At 38.0% G+C, this 7,004-nt stretch overlaps 1 pseudogene; it reads left to right on the top strand.

Moving 5' to 3' along the window:
* Positions 1-2,255: 2,255 nt before the first annotated feature.
* On the top strand, positions 2,256-6,791 carry LOC138922961 (olfactory receptor 1571-like; annotated as a pseudogene).
* Positions 6,792-7,004: the final 213 nt, after the last annotated feature.

Below are 7,004 nucleotides of genomic sequence, written 5' to 3'. Positions count from 1 at the left end.
TTGAGAAGGATTGGCATTAATTCTTCTTTACATATTTTCTATATTTCACTAGTGAAACGATCTGGTCCTGGGCTTTTCTGTAATGGGAGGTTTTTGATTACTGATTACATTTTCCTACTTATTATTGGTCTCTTCAGATTTTCTACTTTTTCATGAGTTAGTCAAGGTAGGTTGTATATTTCTAGAAAGTTATTTCTTGTACGTTGTCAAATTTCTAGCATATAATTGTTCATAGTAGTCTCTTATGGTCCTATGTATTTCTGTGGTATAGTTATGATGTCTACTCTTTCATTTCCTATGGAATTTATTTGATTTTTCTCTCTCTTTTCTTAGTGTATCTAGAGGTTGGTCAATTTTATCTTTTTAAAAAACAGCTTTTTCTTTTCTTTTTCTGTTGTCTAATTCATTTATTTCTGCTCTGTTCTTTGTTATTTCTTTCCTTCTGCTAACTTTGCACTTAGTTTGTTTTCCTTTTTCTAGTTCCTTGAGATGTAAAATGTAGGTGTTCTTTTGAGCTCCTTCCTGATGTAGGTATTTATCATTATAAACATCCCTCTTAGAATAGCTTTTGCAGTATCACATAGGTTTTGGTATGGTGTACTTCCATGTTGTTCATTTCAATTTATTTTTTGATCTCCCTTTTGATTTCTTCTTTGAGCCATTGGTTGTTCTGGAGCAGGTTATTTGATCTCCACATATTTGTGAATTTTCCAGCTTTCCACCAGTTACTGATTTCTAGTTTTATATCATAGTTATCAGAAAAGATACTTGGTATGATTTCATCTTCTAAAATTCTCCAGGACATTATTTGTGTCCTTTCATATGATTTCTCCTGGATAATCTTCCTCCATTCCCTTGAGAAGAATGTGTATTCTGGTGCCCTTGGAGGGAGTGCTCTATCTCCATCTCTAGCTCTATCTCTATCCATCTATATATCTGTTTTCTTTATTATTCTCTGACTAGGTTATTTCAAAGTCCCTATCCTCTAACTCACTGCTTCTGTACTGAGTTTGATCTATTCTGCTGTGACACACTTTATTTCATTTTATTCACCGAATTCTTCGGCTGCAAAATTTCCATTTGGTTGTTTTTACTATGTCTATTTCTTTGTTAAATTTCTCATATTGTTCACAAATTGTTTTCCTGATTTCACTGATTTGTCTTTTTGTGTTTTCTTAGCTCATAGACTTTCATCAAAACAGGTATTTTGAATCTTTATCAGCTAGATCACAAAATTCTGAGTCTTTGAATCAGTTACTGGAAGATGTTGTCTTTTGCTGATGACATTTTTCCTTGATTCTACTTGTTTCTTGGAGTTTTGCTTGCTGTTTTCACATTTGAAGTAGCAGAAGCTACTTACCTCCTCAAATCTTTACTAGTTCTCTTCAGCTGGGAGATATTTTTCAGTACTCCTGCTTATATTTGGGATTTTCTCCAACTTTGTATAGATACACTTGCTCCACACTTCTTGCTCCCTCTAATGGCCAAATTCTTAAGCTTGTGTATCTTCTCTGCTTCTTCCACTTCACCAGCGTATCTGCTGGAAAACTCTGTTTTGTTTTCCAGAAGGTGGTGCTACATCTCAAATTGTGGTTTCTCCTTTGCCCAGACATGCTGGCCTGACTTTTTGAGGCATTCTCTGTTTACTAGAGCTGGCTCACACCACCACATTCTGGAGCACAAACAGGAGCTGGCATCAGAGTTGGGGGAAGAGTGAGTATAGCACTTGAGGTGCTGAGGGTGCGCAAGGGCCAGGTGCAAGGTTCCTTGGGTGAGGTTTTCTGAATGGCTTGTGGGTGGGCTTCTTGCTGGAGTTCTGAAAACAGTTAGCAGGAACTGCATCTCATTAATGTCCTTTGATATTTTTGTCCTCCTCTTTCCTGCTCTCCTGCTTCCCTCATATATGAAGGTCATGTGGCAGTACTCTGGGTAGTGCGGGAGAGAAATGGGCTTCTCTATCAGCATTCCTGCACATCTTGGGTAACTGAACACTTACTCACTATTGTCTCTTTCCCCTGTGGGAGAAGTACTACCAGGTAGTTTAGCCCTGTGCTGTGTCACCTTGAGAGAGGACCATTCCTGGAAAAGTTTATCTTACCCTGTACAGTGCATCCAAACTTGTATTTTTTCCCAATAGAGTCCTGGAATCTCTCTTTGGGAAGTCTAGACTTCTGCAAAGGCTCATAACATCCGAAGGTGTCTGCCTAAGCCAGTATTCTCCAGATTTTTCCTGCCATGGCCTAAAGAGAATAGGGATGGTTGGCTGGCTTCTGCTGGTTCTACAGTCCATATCAAAGTCTGTCTATTACCTGATGCACAAGTCGGCAAGACTACCCCTGGATACTTGGCATATGGTGCTAGATCCCACAACTCCCACAGAGGTACCTTTGTTCATGGATGGATGCCAATTTTTAATTCTTAAAAGAAGGAACAAAAAGGAAGTATGTCTTATGCCACTGTGACACTGACATCATTCTAGTTAAATCCTAGTACAATTAAAGCATCATGTAAATACTGTGTATTTGCATTTCTGTACTAACAAACAATTCTCAATATCACAGTGGTAATAAGTTATTTGTGTTAAGAAACAACTCTCAATATCACATTATCACAGTAAGAATGCATTTTCCTTGCTTACATTACATGTGAGCTTCAGGGTGTCTGTGGCTGTGACCCAGCTGTGCTTCTCTCCAACTGTGTCTTCATTTGGAGACCTGGGCTGTGCGAACAGCTGCTATGGCAGATGTGGCTGTTCTTATGACAGAGAGAAAGAAGAAGAGAAGTGGTGGAATCTCACAATGATGCGTTTAGCTTTTTCATAGACACTTATCATGTCATATCCACTCACATTCTGTGAACCAACGCATGTTATGTGTCCAAGCTCAATGACAGCCATGGCTGGAACATACACCCCTACCCCTTGAGACACCATGAAGACCTAGAGCCAAGAGTGGGGATGTAAAGTTCTCCTAAAAGAATGGGGGAGTGAATAAATAATTGTGAAAAATTGAACAATCTATAGTGTGGAGAAAGCCATAGAAGCATTTCATACTTCTGTTGAAATTAAACATTTGTATAATGTGTGTTACAGATTTGCAACAAGGAGGACAACAAGAGTTGGAAGAATAAATTGATTTACCAAAAAAATAACAGTTTTACAGATATTCTCGAGTGGAACATAGGAACATATCTTTTGTCTAATAGCTCTTACTGTGACTATTTGGATCCACTGTGAGGGGTTCAGAGGGTATGTCCATAGGCACAGAATCATGACCTCTCCAGCACTCTGCTCCCTGCTGAGGGCCCTTGGAGGATGTTCCCCCTCAAGATCTAGACTCTCTGTGTCCCAGGAGCAGGGAAATACTGGACTCACCGCCTGCACCTAGAGACATTTCTGGTATCATAATGAGCTTAGTAAATATGGGACTGGGACACAGTCACAATAGCTGTTGTGGATTGAGCATTAGCTTTGTGCTGGGTAATCTCCTATGAGGTCTAGATTATTTCTAACTTCTCACATCAAATTTATAAGGTTAGGCAGAATTTCCTGAGTTTATAGATAAGGAACTGAAAGGCTAAAAGTTGCATTTTCTCTCATGAGGGGAAATACTCAAGAGGGATGTATAAACCTGTGTATGCAGAAGTTGAAAAACTGAGTCCAACATTTGACCACCCAAGGTCAGACCTGAGGGGAGGAGGAAAACTCTTGGTGGAGAAGGGCTCAAAATACCTATACCTGACTCTAACGCTAGACCACAGCCTTGCTACTCAAAGAGTCATCCACAGACCAAGTCCTGCTGCATCAACATCAAACGGGAGCTAGATACAAATGCAGATTCTCCAGGCCCATATTAGGCCTGCTGAATCAGAATCTGCATTTGGAGAAGATGCCCAAATGATTCATATCCACAGTGAAATTGAAGAAGTACTTATCTAGAATAGTGTTTCTCAACTTTCTCACTATTGACATTTATGGTGGATAATTCTTTGTGACAGAGGCTGTCCTGTGCATGGTGGGATGTTGTGTAACATTCCTGACCTCAGCTGACTTAAGTGCCAGTTGCAGCTGCTTAGATGCAACAACCAAAATATTCTCCAAATACTTCCAGGTACCCCTGGAGGCAAATTGTCTCCTAGTGAGAATAGCTAGGCAAGAGCATTAGGACTGGAAACATCTTGATGGAGTTCCAATCAAAGCCCATCCCTTACTCAGTTCGTAACTTTGAGCAGATAATTTAACCCTCTGAGCCCCATTTCCACAAATTTAGAATGAGGTTCATAATAGCACTGTCCTCAGAGAATGAACTTTTATAAAAATTAAATGAGAATACGTATAAGGTACTAATTTCAGGGCAAAATGCATAAAAAGATCTAAGTGCATGTATTTTAAATTAAAGATTGTCTTTATTGTGCTAAAATACACATAACATAAAATTTACTATCTTAACCATTTTTAAGTGTATAGTTCAGTGGTATTAAATAAATTTGAATTATTATGCAGATAACACCACTACCCATCCCCATAACTCTTTTCATCCTGTGAAACTGAAACTCAATACCTAAATATTTTTTAATTAACAAAATGTTATACAAAGAAGACTAAATGATGTTCTTAATTTAAATGACAAGCATTAAACTCTTAACTGTTTTGGCCCAAGGCAGTAGTACTCATAGTTCTATGTCATAGGAACACAGTTCACCACCTTGTTGAAGAGTAGAATAGCAATTTTCTGGAGATGATCAGGTCACTTTTCTTTCATCAATGTTTTATATTTTTCAACGTACAAGTCTTTCACCCTCTTGCTGAAGTTAAGTATTTTATTCTTTTGGATGCCATTGTAAATAGAACTGTCTTTGTAATTTTCTTTTCACATTTTTCATTGTTTGCATATAGAAATGCAACTGATTTTTGTATGTTACTTTTCTGTCCTGTTACTTTGCTTAATTCATTTATTAGTTCTCTTAGTTTTGTGTGGAATGTGTAGGATTTTCTACATATAAGAACATATCATCTACTTAGAGACATAAATGTATTTCTTTCTTTCCAATTTGATGCTTTTGTTTATTTTTTTAAAATTGCTCTGGCTAGAACTTCTAGTGTTATATTGAGTAGAAGTTACAAAAGTGGTCATCCTTGTCTTGTTGCTGATCTAATGGAAAAACCATTCAGTGTTTCACCATTGAATACAGTTGGCTCTCCATATCCATGTGTTCTGAATTCATGGATTCAACAAGCCAAGACTTTAAAGGTCTAAAACAGTTGCGTCTGTACTGAACACGTACAGAGTTTTTTTTTTTTTTTTTTTTCTGGTTTGTTATCCCCTAAGCAAAGCAGTATAGCAACTATTTACACGGTATTTAAATTTTATTAGATATTCTAAGTAATCTAGAAATTATTTAAAGTATACAAGAGGATTACACAGCTTATATGCAAATACTACGCTGTTTCATATATGAGACTTCAGTATCCATGCATTTTGGTGTTCACAGGTGTCTTGGAACAAATTTCTCATGAATATAAAGGGTCAACAATATAATATTCTCTGTGAATTTTTCATAAATGGCTTTTAGTATATTGATATAGTTTCCTTCTATTCCTAGTTTTTCAGTGTTTTTATCATGTACCATACACAGATATAAAAATTAATTTCCGGAATGTGGAATGTAAACGATAGCATATCTGCCAAGTACATAGAACCAGGGAATAATACACAAATTTTAGAATTTCTTCTTGTGGGATTTTCAGAGGAAAAGGAATTGTGAACTTTCCTCTTTGGGCTGTTCTTGTTCATGTACATTGTCACCATACTTGTGAACCTGCTAATCATCCTGGCCGTTAGCTCTGGCTCCAACCTCCACACTCTACATGTACTTCTTCCTCTCCAACTTTTTTTTTTATTTCTGCTTTTTCTCCCCAAATCCCCCCATTATATAGTTGTATATTTTAGTTGTGGGTCCTTCTAGTTGTGGTACATGGGACATTGCTTCAACGTGGCCTGATGAGCAGTGCCATGTCTGGGTCCAGGATCCAAACCAGCGAAACCCTGGGCCGCCATACCAGAGCAGGCAAACTTAACCACTCAGCCACGGAGCCAGTTCCCCCAACTTTTCTATTGTAGATGTGTGTTTCACCTTCTTCATTGTCCCGAAGATGGCGATGAATATACAGACACAGAGAAAAGTCATAACTTATGAAAATTGCATCATGCGGATTTATTTTCATGCTTTTTATAGTGTGGGACAACTTTCTACTCACTGTGACAGCCTATGACCAGTTTGTGACTATCACTCCCTGCACTATGTAGTCATCATGAACCCGCAACTCCGGTTCTGGTAATTTGGATTACCAGTGTTCTCTTTTCCATGTTACACAGCTTAATGATGTTGCAGATCTCCTTCTACAGAGACTTGAAAATCTCCAATTTTTTTGTGAAGCTAATCAGGTGGTACAACCTGGTGATGTATTTTTCAGCTGTCCTTCTGGGTGATAGTTCCCTGGCTGGTCTCCTTTACACATCTTTTGGGACAGTTTTCTCTATATGTGGAATATCATCACATCAGGGGAAGTATAAAGCATTTTCCACCCATGCATCTCAGCTCTCAATTGTCTCATTTTGTTGTGTGAGCCTAGGAGTGTACCTTAGCTCTGTTGCCACCCACAGCTCACACTCAAGTGCAATGGCCTCAGTGATGCACACTGTTATCACACCCATCTGAGCCCTTTCATCTACAGTCTGAGGAATAAAGACATAAAGGGAGCTTTAAATGTGTTATTCAAAGAGAAGCCATAAAATGGCCATTTTTCAACAAAGGCCTGTGATTGTAGGACGCAATTGCTCACAGCTAGAAATTGTATTCTTTAATCAGATCATAGAGGAAGAACTTAATCCTTCTACTTATATGCTAGAATTTCAATCTTTAAAATTTTAACTGCTTTATTGGATTTGAATAACTCCCTTTGTTTTTCTGCTTTTTCTGGTAATCAACAATTTTTCCTTTTGTTA

Source organism: Equus caballus, unplaced genomic scaffold (assembly GCF_041296265.1).
Source record: "Equus caballus isolate H_3958 breed thoroughbred unplaced genomic scaffold, TB-T2T haplotype2-0000437, whole genome shotgun sequence".
Lineage (NCBI taxonomy): Eukaryota > Metazoa > Chordata > Mammalia > Perissodactyla > Equidae > Equus > Equus caballus.
The sequence above is the reverse complement of the archived record's forward strand: the minus strand, read 5'-3'. Positions and strand labels throughout refer to the sequence as shown.